General features: G+C 42.2%; 1 pseudogene; it reads right to left on the bottom strand.

Annotated features, from left to right (window-relative positions):
• Positions 1–5,274: 5,274 nt before the first annotated feature.
• Positions 5,275–5,455, bottom strand: LOC120925259 (annotated as a pseudogene).
• Between the last annotated feature and the right edge of the window lie 10,657 nt (positions 5,456–16,112).

Genomic DNA, 16,112 nt, shown 5'->3' with positions numbered 1-16,112 from the left:
CAAACAAGTTTAACCAATCAAGACAAGCGTCATCTGGGATAGTTAGAAATATAACTAAACCTCCAGCTAACGCCAAGCCAATTAGCAGGAACTTGGCCCTGGAATAGTTCAATCATTTCTCGTAACTATTTTAGATTATTTTGACCCACTATATAAAGCAAACACTATCTTCTTCCATTTTCGCTATAACTAAATATTACCTTTTATATTCTCCTATGTTGAATATATATGATTGTTATTGATGATAGCTAGCATAACATCACTAAACTGTTATGATAACTGAAATGTTACACTAAGGAATACTCCTTACATTTGGTTCTACATACTTCATGAGAGAAGCATAGTTATAACTGCTTTTTTGCATTTTAATCTTTTCATTGTATTGTACGAATATGAATGGTATTATTCTTATGACCTTTGTTATGCTTTATGAAAACATAATACAAATTTTAAACAGGAGAATGGGACTATGTGCTACATGCACTTGGCTCCCCTGGGGAACAAACATATTTATATGTTGAAATGATGCTTCTTTTAAAAAGCTGATTATTTTGGCTTGTCTAATGGAATGAGGATATCCAAGACTAGTTCATTTCTTACCTGTAATCTTAAAGTAGGAATCTGGCTGCTGGAGGACGGCAGCAAAATGTATACCATGTACAACATTTGCTTAAAGGGGTTGTAAAGGAATTTTTTTTCCCATAATAAGCATCCTTTACCTACAGACATTCCTCTTTTCACTTCCTCATTGTTCGTTTTTGCTCAGAAGTTGCTCTATTTCTTCTCTGTTCTGTTCACTTCCTGCTTGTCTGATTGTAACTCACCACAGTGAAGGGAGGCTTTACTGCGGTGGTCAGTGACATGCTTGCCCCCTCCTGTCAACTACATCTGTGCAGCAGGACGCTCTCTACGTGTTAGAGACTTCAAGGAGGTGTGAATTACTGGGCGTGCCACAATGCATACTGGGAAATGTAGTTCTTACATGAACGAGCGCCGCAAACCAGGAAGTGAATGAGAGAACAGAAACTAGAATGCCAGAGGTGATATAGATGAAGGAATTTAATAGGTATTTACTAGTTTTTTAACAGTATCATTACACTATTCTGTCTGTCTACCTTGCAGACATTAATTTTAGCCCAACATTTTTTTTCCTTTACAACTCTTTTAAGCAGCAAAACAAGGAGCTGAATACTTTTCATTGGCTATGTAGATTATAACTGCAGTCTTTCAAGAATGCTTAGTTATTTTTGTCAGGCAAGGTATACTACGGAATATGAATTCCTCATAAATTATACACACTTGAACAAGAAAATAGTCTTGTTATCATTTTGTTATTCCTGTGTAAAATAAATGACTACACAGATATTCATCTACCAAACTATGCAGAGACCTAACACAATTCACACCTTATTGTAAGGAGAAAGCTTTTCGGTCTCCTTTGAAATATAAAGTGTCATTTGTTGAGGGCTAGAGGAGTTGTAAGCGGCTCCAGTGTCTGGGCTGTGTCAGGGTGACATTCATCATAATCATAATTGGACATAAAATGTCTGTCCCTATTCAAACCACAGTGCATGGCAGTGAATATTTTATGATTTTAAATTCCCATGCTTTTTACTTGTATAGTGGTTTTAGAGTGAAAATGTGATTTGGCCTATGTTCAAATAACTGTTGCCCTCCCCTGCTATACAAAGTACCTTCACTTTACGTTCATACACATTTCTCTGACCCTATGCAACAAAGACAAGTACCCAAATCATATTTTAAATTTTTATAGTGACCTTAAACATGAACATTTAATTTGACAGTGATGATGAGAGGGCAGCTGAAGCAGTGTGAGGGGATCGCTGGAGCTGCACTGCTGTGTGTGTATCTGGGGTGAATACACCCCAGATACACCTGTACTCCTGTCCTCCCCAGCCACACATGGTAACCTTCCCTCCCCCTCAACTGGATGACTCCCTTTTTTCCAATATAGCAGCTATGGAGCTTGATGATTGGCCCCTTGTGCTATAACATGACAGTGAGATAAAAGTTCTCAGCCCTGTAAGAACGCTTTTTCTCTGCATTCCTGTAGCCAAACAGAGGAATACATAAGTATTAGGAACATGAGTATGCCCCACACTCCGACTAGCTTCTTATGATTCAGTACCCCTCAAATATAGAGGGGGGGAAATGAAAGTAATAATAATGAAAAAAAAAAACATTTAAACATACATTTTTTCATAAAATAACAGTTGATATACCACAAATTATGCAAAACCAAAAGTGGAGACGGAATTATGAATAAAATCATGAGCAAGTCTCTTGCTGTGGTTGAGTCTGAGGTGGCAAGAAAAAAAAAAAAAAAAGGAACATGAGTATGTAGTGCATGAGGTAAAGCAAACATTCACATTAAGTACTTTAATCATGCGACTACTGCTGAAAAAGTGTCCTTTCACAGAAACATTTCCTTAGCTGATGTCAAACTAATGGGAGTTTTTTTGCTGCACCAAGGTTTGGTTCAATTTCCAAGAGTATCTAATTTTTTTTAATTTTATTTAAGCTCCCTGGTACAATGCACACACTCAAAACTAACAGCAGGTGCAAATAAAAGTGAGCATGTAAAAGTAAAGCACACAAAAAGTACACATAGGGGGTAATTTATGAAAGGCAAATCCACTTTACACTACAAGTGTAAACCAGGGCCGGTACTAGGCAGGGGCGGGAGGGGCGAGTGCCCCTGGCGCTACCATGTTCTACAGGAGGGGGCACAATCAGCCGCGGCCGCAAGACCAGTTGGATCATGTGTCACTGAGTGATAGACCGCGTCACATCGCAGGCAGCGGCGGTGCGGCACTTTACAAACTGTGTGCCGACTGGCTCCCTTTCCTCCTTTTCTCCTGTGCGTTTCCTCGCCCCCCCATGGAGGATTCAGTTGGATGATTCCACTGGCGTTCGCCGTGTGACGTCGCGCCGGAGGCGAGGTGAGAGAGGGAGGACTCGCGCAGGGAGCTGTGTCTGCGGCAACTGCAAGGAAAGAAGGACAAGTCACGAGGAGCCTCAGCCTGCGCCTGCCTACAGTTCCTAGTGCTACTGTCTGGACCCCGGGCTGCAACAAAAGAACACTACTGTATAAAAAGTAAGAAAATAATTAAATGACTGTAGTGGGGGGGGGGGGTGGACTGAGGTGACCAGGCTGCAATTAATGTTTTTTTTTTTTTTGTCAGAGAAGGCAAGCTCAAAATAACACAAAAACATTTTTTTCTGCCATTTTTTTATTAAAAAAAATGGCAGAAAAAAATGTTTGTGTTATTTTGTCGCCACTGTGCCCATTACACACAGCCACTGTGCCATCACATGCAGCCACTGTGCCAGCACACACAGCCACCGTGCCACCAAACGCAGCCACTGTGCCATCACATGCAGCCACTGTGCCAGCACACGCAGCCACTGTGCTATCAATTGTCACCACTGTGCCATCACATGCAGCCACTGTGCCAACACACGCAGCCACTGTGCCATCAATTGTCACCACTGTGCCATCACATGCAGCCACTGTGCCCATCAAACGCAGTCACTGTGCCATCAATTGTCGCCACTGTGCCCATCACATGCAGCCACTGTGCCCATCAAACGCAGCCACTGTGCCATCAATTGTCACCACTGTGCCATCACATGCAGCCACTGTGCCACCAAACGCAGCCACTGTGCCATCACATGCAGCCACTGTGCCATCAATTGTCGCCACTGTGCCATCACATGCAGCCACTGTGCCCATCAAACGCAGCCACTGTGCCGTCACATGCAGCCACTGTGCCCATCAAAAGCAGCCACTGTGCCGTCACATGCGGCCACTGTGTCAACACACGCAGCCACTGTGCCATCAATTGTCGTCACTGTGCCCATTACATGCAGCTACTGTGCCACCAAACTCAGCCACTGTGCCATCACATGCAGCCACTGTGCCAGCACACTCAGCCACTGTGCCACCAAACGCAGTCACTGTGCCATCACATGCAGCCACTGTGCCAGCACACGCAGCCACTGTGCCACCAAACGCAGCCACTGTGCCATCACATGCAGCCACTGTGCCAACACACGCAGCCACTGTGCCATCAATTGTCACCACTGTGCCATCACATGCAGCCACTGTGCCCATCAAACGCAGCCACTGTGCCATCAATTGTCGCCACTGTGCCCATCACACGCAGCCACTGTGCCACCAAACGCAGCCACTGTGCCATCACATCTAGCCACTGTGCCATCACATGCAGCCACTGTGCCATCACATGCAGCCACTGTGCCAACACACGATTATTTCTTAAAACCCGGGGGGGGCGCAGTTTGCCATTTTTGCCCTGGGCACCAAATGGCCTTGTCCCAGCACTGGTGTAAACTACAAGTGCAAAGTGCACTTGAAATTTAACTGAACGTGCACTTGGAAGTGCAGTCGTTGTAAATATGAGGGGTAGATCTAAAATGAGGGAAAGCTCTGCTGATTTTATTATCCAATCATGTGCAAGCTAAAATGCTGTTTTTTATCTTCCTTGCATGTCCCCCTCGGATCTGTAGTGACTGCACTTTCAAGTGCACTTTCAGTGCAATTTCAAGTGCACTTTGCACTTGTAGTGCAATGTGGATTTGCCTATAGTAAATAACCCCCATAGTCTTCCTCCAAATAGAAAGGACCCTGACTCTGATCCCCGGGGGTGCAAAATTTAGGTATTCTTCGTCCACCCAGCCGAAAACCAGGTGGACCTCTTTTTTTCTGGAGCAAGATCTACCCAACTACTTGGATGGGGTTTCCCTAAGGGAGACCCCATGGAAGGAGGAGAACCTGACCATAAAGCCAATTACCTTTCCCCCCAAAACCTTTAGGGCAAGCCCTAGGACTTACACTCTACTAGTGAGTAATGAGTAAAGTTCCATCATGCTGTGCAAAAAACAATCATATAAAAAAGGGGACGAGTGAGAACTTCTTCAGTGGCAATGTACAATACAATGGCAGGCCTTCTGGTCAGTACAAAAATGTCTCCTGTCCAGAACAAGTCCCAGACCAAGAGGCAGGTGTGGAAAAAAAACATGTGTAATGGGTGGTGTGACCAAGGTGCCAAAATAAAATCAAAGTGAGCTCCTCACAGTGAGTTTTTCTGGCACCCCCAGACTGCTACTTCAGGGGCACAAGCACCGCACACCTTTCTCAGCCTGGCCCCTAGCCATACAGATACAGCACCACCCCAACCAGAAAGGCATTAGTCCTACAGCAGAGCTATGCCTTCAACTGGGGACAAGTCCAGTGATCCAGGCCAGATTCCACAGGGGAAGGAAAAAGAACCCTCATAGCATACCCACCTTATAACATCAGGAAAATGCTAACTGATTTCCTAAATTGGGAATTAGAACCAGTTTTCTTTTTTCTGAAAACTGAAAAGAACAGATACTACACTTGACCTTAGGCAAAAGGCCGAGAGGCACCTGATAAAGAAGATACATTAGACCACACTGGTTAACAGATATAGCTCAATGGTTGTGTTGATGTATGAGCATGTTTTGCCCAGTCTTTACAGATAGGAAGATGTACACTTTCTTTTGGGTCACTTTAAACACTTTGCACAGTTAGCTGTTCCATATTTGGCAAGTGTTGTATGTTAAGAGGAAAACTTATGTAATATATATTTTTTTTAGTTTGTCATCCTTAACCGCTTCCATACCGGGCACTTACGCACCTTCCTGCCCAAGCCAATTTTCAGCTTTCAGCACTGTCGTACTTTGAATGACAATTGCGCGGTCGTGCTACACTGTACCCAAACACTTTTTTTATCATTTTGTTCCCACAAATAGAGCTTTCTTTTGGTGGTATTTGATCACCTCTGCGGTTTTTATTTTTTGCGCTATAAACAAAAGAAGAGCGACAATTTAAAAAAAAACACACTATTTTTTACTTTTTTATTTAATAAATATCACAATTTTTTTTAAAAAAACTTATTTTTTCCTCAGTTTAGGCCGATACATATTCTTCTACATATTTTTGGTAAAAAAAAATAGCAATAATCATATATTGATTGGTTTGCGCAAAAGTTATAGCGTCTACAAAATAGGTGATAGATTTATGGCATTTTTATTTTATTAATTTTTTTACTAGTATTGGCGGCGATTTGCGATTTTTTTACTGTCACCGTGACATTGCGGCGAACACATCGGACACTTTTGACACGTTTTTGGGACCATTCACATTTATACAGCGATTAATGCTATAAATATGCATTGATTACTGTGTAAATGTGACTGGCAGGGAAGGGGTTAACCACTAGGGGGCGTTGAAGGGGTTAATATGTGTCCCTAAGGTGTGTTATAACTGTAGGGGGGAGGGGACTCTCAAGGGGAGGAGACCGATGTGTGTTCCTCTGTACTGGGAACACACATTGGTCTCCTTACCGCTGACAGGAGTGTGGATCTGTGTGTTTACACACACAGATCCACACTCCTGCCGTGATAACCGACAATCGCGGGCACCCGGCGGCAATCGCGGCCGCCGGGAACCCGCGCCGGGTCACAAGCGTCGCCGTGGGCGCGCGCCCTAGATCGCCGGGAACGCAGGACGTCATATGACATCCCCCCGGATGGAGGAGGGGTTCCTGCCGCCGTCATTTCACAATGAGGCGGTAGGGAAGTGGTTAAACAGAGTAAATGGGGTTCTTTCATGATATTGCACAATACAACTGTATACAGTATTTATTTATATTTACCAAAAAATGATATGAAAAAGACACATGAAGGTAGGACAAGAACATTACATTTTAAAAGAGCCAACTTAAATAAGCTGCGCTCCATATTTCATGACAGTGAATTGAATCAATCAGCTCTGTGTTATTTGTGATCAATAGGTCTATCAGAGCATTATCTTTAGTTGTGGCCTCCACCATTTGACTTATGAAATTGTCCTGCATTAAATTAAAGAATTAATCACCCTTATTTGAGTGAGTAGTTCTGTCTACCCATTCAATACTACTAAGGAAAACAGGAAGTGAAGCCTTGTTGCTTCACAGCCGGTTTCCTACTGCGCATGCATGAGTGGAAATGTCTGAATGGTCCTGCTGTCTTCTGTGTGTCTCCCAGAAGGCAGCGGGGGGAAGAAGGAGGGGTTGCAAATTATGCAAATTAAATAAATTGCACAAAGCGGCCCTGCTCCTCTTCTTCTTGGTTCCCCACTGGCACTCCTGGCTCCTCCTCTTCATGGTGTACCACCATAGGAAGCTGCTTCCTATGGTGGCACACCTGAGAGCTTGACCCCAAGTCACATTGCCTGCATCCAGATAAAGACAGTTTGGCTCATCCCCCCCTCCCCCCGCTCCCTCACTGTATTTGACTGACAGCAGCAAGAGCAATGGTTTCCCCCGGCCCAGCAAAACCTGTGAGAGTGGGGAGAGCTGCTACAGAAAGGCACAGCACTGGATTAAGTGAGGTAAGTATAAGGGGAGGTGTAGATACTGTTACCTAAAAAATAAATAAAAATAAATAAATCTGTAATGCAGGCAATGCATTAAAGTAGAAATGCTTAGGCTTAAGAACTATTTTAAAGTGTATGCCCTGCCAAACCTGTCAGGTTTTTACTGCTCTCCAATGCTCTGTTACAGAGATTTTCCTTCAGGTTCTGTCCTGGTGCCAATGGTTTCACTGGGCATCAGCCATTACATTTTTAGTGCTAGGTGTATCCCTGTTGCAAAATTTTCCTTGTTTCCCATTTTGTGAAACAATTGACACAGAACAAAAAGTATATGTCCAGCCTTTCCATTTTCTACTAGATTGCTATTACAAATGTCTTCATTCCTGTCCATGTTAAATTACCGTTATTACCGTTGTTTTTCAGCATGTCCAAAAAACGAAGTTTTCCCAACTTTATCATTAAAATGACGTTGCCTACACACCATCGTTTTTAAAAAATTATCTAGCAAAGTGCGGTGATGTACAACACGTACGACAGCACTATAAAGGGGAAGTTCCATTCGCCTTTGGGCTGCTTTAGCTGATTCCGTGTTAGTAAAAGACAATTCACGCTTTTATGTCTGTTACAGCGTGATGAATGTGCTTACTCCATTATGAACGGTAGTTTTACCAGAACGAGCGCTCCCGTCTCATAACTTGCTTCTGAGCATACGCGGGTTTAAAACGTCGTTTTAGCCCACACATGATCATTTTTTTACAACCCGAAAAACGACATTTTGTCGTTTTTCAGAACCTAAAAAATGATGTGTAGCCCACACACGATCATTTTAAATGACGTTTTAGAAAAACAACGTTTTTTTCATGACGAAAAATGATCGTGTGTACGCGGCATAAACCTTTCCACTCAAATAAAAAAATAACTTGGCTGCACATACACTTTAACCGCTTGCTGCCCGTGCGGCTCTTGTTCTGGAAGGACATCATATGATGGCACCCCAGAACAGCCGCTTTCCTGGGCTGCTCTCCTAGGACACGGCATGACCCAGATATCTGTAAAAAGCCGATGACATGGCTCTTTAACCATGTGATTGGCTGTGTCCACTCACAGCCGGTTACATGTAAATGCAGAACTAAGTGCCGTTAATCCACTCTTTTTGCCTCACACTGGCAGAGTGTGTGGCGAGGAGTGCCAATCAGTGGTATCTCCTCACAGGAGAGACCAGGGCAGGTAATTAGGGTACTGATCATCAGTGCCCTGATTACAGGAAAGCCCCAGCAGTGCCCATGAGTGCCACCAATCATTTCCTATCAGTGATGCCAATCAGTACAGCCTTTCAGTGCCCATCAGTGCTGCCTATCTGTGTCACCTATCGGTGCCCATCAGTGCCACCTATCAGTGCCCATCAGTGATGCATTTCAATGCTGCATATCAGTGTGTCAGAAACCATGAATCAAACCGAGACAGAAGTACAGTTAAATTACACTTGTTTAATAATAATAAAAAGGTAAACAGAGTAAGGCGTAGTCAAACATAGCCAGTGTTCAGTAACCAGATTGAGTAGTCGGCCAAGCCAATGTCAAAGCCAGAGATAAACGTAGTAGTCCAACAAGCAGGATCCGGAGCCAGAAGGAATGACAGCTGAGCAAGTCCACAACAGGAACGCAGGAGAATTACTCTGTGATGTTGACAAAGGTGAAGGCAGAGATGAAGTGAGTTGGAAGGCTTTAAGTAGACAAGACTGACGAGCAGATCATCAACAGGTGAGTCACCGTGGAGAGAAAGAAGCTGGCAATTAGCCAACAGCTGAGCTGCCAGCTCAGAGAAGGAAGGGCTGAGCCCAGCCCTGACAAGTGCCATCTATCAGTGCGCATCATTGGGCATTTTAGTGCCGCTTCATCAGTGCCCATCAGTGCAGCCTATCAGTGCCCATCAGTGAAGGAGAAAAATTGCTTATTTACAAAACCTACTGACAGAAACTAAGAAAAATTTTTATTTTTTTTTTCCTAATTTTATTTTATTTGTAAAAAATAAAAAAAACAGCAGGGATTAAATACCACCACAAGAAAGCTCTGATTGTGTGAAGAAAATTATTAAAAATGCATTTGGTTACAGGGTTGCATGACCGCGCAATTGTCATACAAAGTGTGACAGCGATGAAAGCTGAAAAATGGGCAGGACGGGGGTGAACGTGCCCTGTATTGAAGTAGTTAAAAGAGAAGTATGGGTTTAATTTTTATTTTTGATTCATACTTACGTCAGTGGATGGAGCATCAGGCCGATGCTCCATCAGTCCCACACCGTTTCTGCACTGAGAACCGAGCCACCGAACACTGCCAATGGCTCGGTTCGCAAAGATCACCGAGAGGAAAGCTGCTGACTGTCAGTCAGTGTCTTTCCTATCTGTTTCTCCACGCTCATTGGAGTGCTGGGCAGGTCTAAGGGCGGGGAGAGGCTGTCTCAATGGCTCGGTGAGACTGCCATCAATCAGGGCAGCTGGCGGATCCTGACTTGAAAGTCGTGATGATGCGCTGCCCCGCCTGATGGCAGTGACGTCAGCTCTCCACTGAAAACGGGTCACAGGAGTGCAAAACAAATTGCACTCCTGTGACCCATAGGAAAAGCCCAGCCTGGCAAATGCCCTGTGTGTGTATGTATTGATTTTTGTGATGGACTGGCCAAGCATGTCTCCAGACCTAAAACCCTATTAAGCATCTGTGGGGCATCCTCAAAAGGAAGGTGGAGAAGCGTAAGGTTTCTAACATCCACCAACTCTGTAATGTCATCATGGGGGGGTGGAAGAGGACTCCAATGGAAACCTGTGAAGCTCTGGTGAACGCCATGCCCAAGAGGGGTAAGGCAGTGCTGGAAAATAATGGTGGCCACTCAATATATTAACACGTTGGGCCCAATTTGGGCATTTTCAATTAGGGGTGTACTAACTTTACTAACGATGTACCCCAAACTCATTCACCTAGGGTGGGGGGCCGGGAAACTTTTCACTCGTGTGTCTGTGTGTGTGTGTATGATATAATAATACTCTCTCATAATAAGGAATCATTCCTTTGTCCCATAAAATTCTGATAATTTTCTCTTGTGTATCCATTCTTTCTCTTTTGCCATTTCTTCTCTCTATTAACTGGTCAGTATTTAAATCACAAATCTCATTTGTTATTGATTATTGCTGTTACTATATAAGACAGACAGGCACTGTTAGCTAATTAGGTTTGAAGAAGAAGCATTCGCTTCAAAATGCATTACCGATCTGCTCATTACATGTCTAGCACACCCTCCCTGTGACGTAATTTCTAGCCAGATGCGAGTTTGAGGTTCAAGCTGGTTACAGCCACGTCCGGCTGCTTCCTTGTTACATCTGTTTATACAGCTGACTTGAGTTTACAGCTGCCATAGGGCTCTTTGGAGAAGTTGGTGCAATAACGCTTACAAAACAACATGCCTGTTATTTCTCACCTTCTTATGAGTTGCACATTTGTTTTTAACTATTAAATCCACTTTTAATTCTGCACTTAGTCTGGTGCCCCTCTCTGTTTCAAACTACAATTAAATTAACATATTGATTGAGGTATTACTATGGCCATTTTTTTTTAGTAGGGTGTATCAGGATTTCATTTTGAAAATCTGATAATCTTACTGCAGATGCCACTCTATTCTCAAGGTGACAATTTTCATGTAATTGATGGACAAATCTGATCAGGTTTGATTTGCAGATGTGTTTTGTGAACAAAAATCCACATATCTCAAACTTTACTGCAAACCCCTTTGAAGTGAAATATTTCCATTTTCAAAGCCAATAAGCTATGTAATGTCACACAAAGGGCATGTATAGCTGTGCACTTCCAGAGAGGGTCATGTAATAATGCATTTTTCTTTAAAGTAATTTTGCAGTAAGGCTTAAAATGGAACATCAAAATGCACAAATCTTTTAAATACCATGCAAACTCCTTTGAAGTCAATGTTTTCATTTTTATTTATTTTTTGTAAATTAGTAACATGCATGCTATGCAATACATATTTTCTACCACTAGATTTCCACCCACTTCCTCTATTCCCCGGGCTCTTATGGATTAACCCACAGTCTTTCTTTGGGCAGTGAAAGCAAACCAGTACAGTAATAAGCACATTTTTTCTGACAGTCTGTTTTCTCCTAAGCATACTCCTTGTCAGTACATGACTTAATTGGCTCCTCCTTCTATTTATTCATCTCCTGCTCTGAGCTCTGCTGTACAGGGACTGCAAGGTCAAATTCAGGTACACTTGCTTACCTTTTAAAAATACATCCTAAACAATATTCTTTACAGCAGAACTGCATTAATGTTTGTATTTGTATCTGCCTTGAGTTCAGTTTTAAGCTTGGCAAAGAACTTATACAGGTGCATCAAAAATAAAATTGAATATCATCAAAAAGTTAATTTATTTCAGTAAATCAATTCAGAAACTTGTATATTATATAGATTTATTACACACAGTGATATAGTTCAAGCATGTACCGTATTTATTGGCGTATAACACGCACAGGCCTATAACACGCACCCTAACATTAAGAGGGAGGTTTCAGAAAAAAACTTACCACAGCCCCCTGCGTATAACACGCAGGTACCATTTACCCTCTATTTTCAGGGTAAAAAAGTGAGTGTTATACGCCAATAAATACAGTATTTGTTTTAATTGTAATGATTATGGCTTACAGCTAGTAAAAACACACAATTCTGTATCTCAGAAAACTAGAATATTATACAATTAAAAAAAAAAAATGTTGATACAGAAATGTTGGCTTACTAAAAAGTATGTCATATATTTGGTCGGGCTCCTGTTGCATGAATTACTGCATCAATGCAGTGTGGCATGAAGGCGATCAACCTGTGGCACTGCTGAGGTATTATGGAAGCCCATAATAGTGGCCTTCAGCTTGTCTGCATTATTGGGTCTGGTGTCTCTCATCTTTCATTTGACAATACCCCACAGATTTTCTATGGGGTTTAGATCAGGCGAGTTTGCTGGCCAATCAAGAACAGTGATACCATGATCATTAAACCAGGTATTGGTACTTTTGGCAGTGTGGACCAGTGACAAGTCTTGCTGGAAAATGAAATCAGCATCTCCAATAAAAGGTGGTCAACAGAGATAGCATGAAGTGCTCTAGAGTTTCCTGGTAGAGGGCTGCACTGACTTTGGACTAAAACACAGTGGACCAACACCAGCAGATAGCATGGCTCCCCATATCATCACTGACTGTGGAAACTTCATGCAACTTCTATTCTGTGTCTCTCCACTCTTCCTCCACACTCTGGGACCTTGATTTCTAAATGAAATTCAAAATTGACTTTCATCCAAAAAGAGGATTTTGGACCACTAAGCAACAGTCCAGTCCTTTTTCTCCTTAGCCCCAGTAAGACTCTTCTGATGTTATCTCTGGTTCATGAGTGGCTTAACACAAGGAATGTGACAGTTGTACCCCATGTCCTGGATATGTCTGTGTGTCTTGAAGCACTGACACCAGCCGTAGTCCGTTTGTGCACCTTTTTTCTACCACACTTTACTTTCACTCAGCTTTCCATTAATATGTTTGGATACAGCACTCTGTGAACAGCCAGCTTCCTTATCAATGACCTTTTGTGACTTACCCTTTTGTTGAGGGTATCAATGACTGTCTTATGGACAATTATCAAGTCAGCAGTCTTCCTGATGATTGTTTAACCTACTGAACCAGACTGAGAGACAATTTAAAGGTTCAGTAAACCTCTACATTATTTGTTTTAGTTAATTAGCTGGTTAGAGTGACACCATGAGTCTACAATAAATTCAAATTTTCTGAGATACTGAATTGTGGGTTTTCACTAGCTGTAAGCCATAATCATCAAACTTAAAGCGGTGGTTCCCCCTTAAAAACCAATTTTTTTTATTCCACTGCCCCCCCACATTCCATCACGATTAATGCTCTTAATATTTTTTTCCTGCTGTACATACCTTAGTACAGCATCTTCACCCGTGCATCTGAGTTGCGAGTCCCGCGGGAGTTCCTCACAGGCTGTTGATTGACGTTTTCCCCAAAAACGAGCTCTCCCCCCGTCGCGTAAGCCGCGTCACGGTTGGCGAAAGGAGCCGAACGGCGAGTCGGCGCTATACTGTGCATGCGCATTGCCGTTCGGCTCCTTTCGCCAATCGTGACGCGGCTTACGCGACGGGGGGAGAGCTCGTTTTTGGGCAAAACGTCAATCAACAGCCTGTGAGGAACGCCCACTCCCGCGGGACTCGCAACCCGGATGCACGGGTGAAGATGCTGTACTAAGGTATGTACAGCAGGAAAAAAATATTAAGAGCATTAATCGTGATGGAATGTGGGGGGGCAGTGGAATAAAAAAATGTTGTTTTTAAGGGGGAACCACCGCTTTAAAAGAAAGTAATGTATCACTCTGTATGTAATGAATCTATATAATATACTGTATGAGTTTCACTTTTTGAATTGAATTAAGGAACTGAATTAACTTTTTGATGATATTAATTATTTTTTTTAAAACAAAAGGATAACAGGGAAAAGACAAACACGACCTCCATAGTATATGTAAACAAGGTGAACAATATTTATTAATGATTACATACACTCACAAAAACACACTTCTGCAAAGCGGTGAAAGTCAACACTGGTGCTTCTGGAGCCCAGAGCCGCAGTGGAAGGCCCCTGCTTCGGCCATGAGCAGGGAGAGAAGAGCACAGGCAGGTGGGAGCCGCTATTGCAGGAAGAAAACCTGACCAGGGATGGAAGCTGAAGCCTGTATGTAGAGGATGCCTGACACTGCCAAGAGTGTGCTGGAAGTGCACTGGGAGATAGGGACATATTTCAAAGCACGTCACTTCTTCAACCTCCTTCCAATTATTTGAGATGCAGCTGTATATACTATATATATTTATAATTTTTGCCAATCAATGCCCTTTTTGTGCCATTTTTTTACCCTTCAGGCTTCTTTTCAAGCATATTTAAATGTGGAAAAAACCGATGTAAACAAATGGTAAATGTGGGAAAATAGTGTTAAAACAAACAGCAATCATTCTGCCCTTCTTTAAAATAAGATCATTATTGGTCTTAGATTATCGGTAAATATTACAGAAATTAATATACATCCTTACATTTGCCGACACACATTTACATATACATCACTTATAAAAATGTGAGTTTTTCCACTGACTTTTCCCTCCTCAAATATAATTGTAAAATGTTTCATCAAGAAATGTAATTTTTTTCTCAATATCAAATAGTCACTTCTGTATCGCCATTATTGTTCAGCTGCATAGGTAAAGTCATTTGTGTTATGTGGCTTCCCACTGGCATCTATTATATGTTAGAAGACCACCCTGAGACAAGTCAGCAGGCAATCACTCATGTACAAATAACGCAGAGGGACTTCTACATACCTTGAGATAATCACGCTTGCTTCTCCTTTATCTTAGAAGTGCTGGGGCTTTTTTCAGTACATTTTATACACTCTATTCCCAGTCTCATGGAATACATAAAAAAATGGCATTGTTTTCTGCTGTATAAAATGAGACAAGGACATAAAGTACACAGTCCCTATTTTATTAAGAACAATATGAATAAGGTAGATATTATTTATCCATATTAACTTTTATTCTACAGTAAATATTTAGCTTATAATAAAATACATTTTTAAAGCAAAACACCGGGCATATATAAAGGACACAAATATTGCAGCATTATATTCATTATTATTATTACTTTAAAAAAAATAATTTATGCAAGCGGTGGATGTACTTACATTTGACCTGACTTCAGCCTCTTGCAATTTTCTGTACAACAGAGCCTAAACTGGGGTTGTGGAAAGCTGCACAAAGGTCCAATCACTTTGCTGCCATGCTCTAACTGAAAACAGAGGAGAGAGTAGAGTAATTGAGAGTTGAGCTCATCCATCTTCTGCTTCTCTTTTCACTGTCCAGTCACAGGCTGGGAGGTGAACAAGGTCTGTAAATGTTACCGAACTGCAGTAGAGAATAATCAGGCCACCTAAAATTCAGACATAAGAAGATTTTCACCGCTCCAGGTGAGCCCTATAGACAATCAGGGACGGTCGGATTACCAAGGTGCTGGCAATGCACGTAGCAGTAGCAATAGGAGGAAGGAGATGGACAGCCGCACTCCGAAATAACTTTTCAAAAAAGTTGTCTTTTATTTTCAAGCAGGAACATGCATAATCACCACAACCATAAACCAGGACAGCCGACTAGTTTCGCACTCTTGCTAGTGCTTAATCATGGCTTGAATCAGTCGGCTGTCCTGGTTTATGGTTGTGGTGATTATGCATGTTCCTGCTTGAAAATAAAAGACAACTTTTTTGAAAAGTTATTTCGGAGTGCGGCTGTCCATCTCCTTCCTCCTATTGCTACTAAAATTCAGACATATAAACAAACAAACAAAATACTCCCCAGCACTCTTACCAGCTAGCCTGGGCACAGGGACACATTAGAAGCCCAGCAAGAGCACAATGGCATCTGAAGTCATCCAATCTGTCTCTACACCAAATCAAAAAAACAAGATATACTAGAATGACAACCGCACCTCTGGCAGGAAAAACAGCTTTCCTACAGTACATGTCTTTCATTTGTGAACTTTGCTGTTTGCTGTTCAGCTTTAAGAATTTTTCAAGTTTATTTTTTTTACTTT

The sequence above is a fragment of the Rana temporaria genome, chromosome 1, assembly GCF_905171775.1.
Source record: "Rana temporaria chromosome 1, aRanTem1.1, whole genome shotgun sequence".
In the NCBI taxonomy this organism is placed as follows: domain Eukaryota; kingdom Metazoa; phylum Chordata; class Amphibia; order Anura; family Ranidae; genus Rana; species Rana temporaria.
This window is presented reverse-complemented; position numbering and strand designations above follow the sequence as displayed.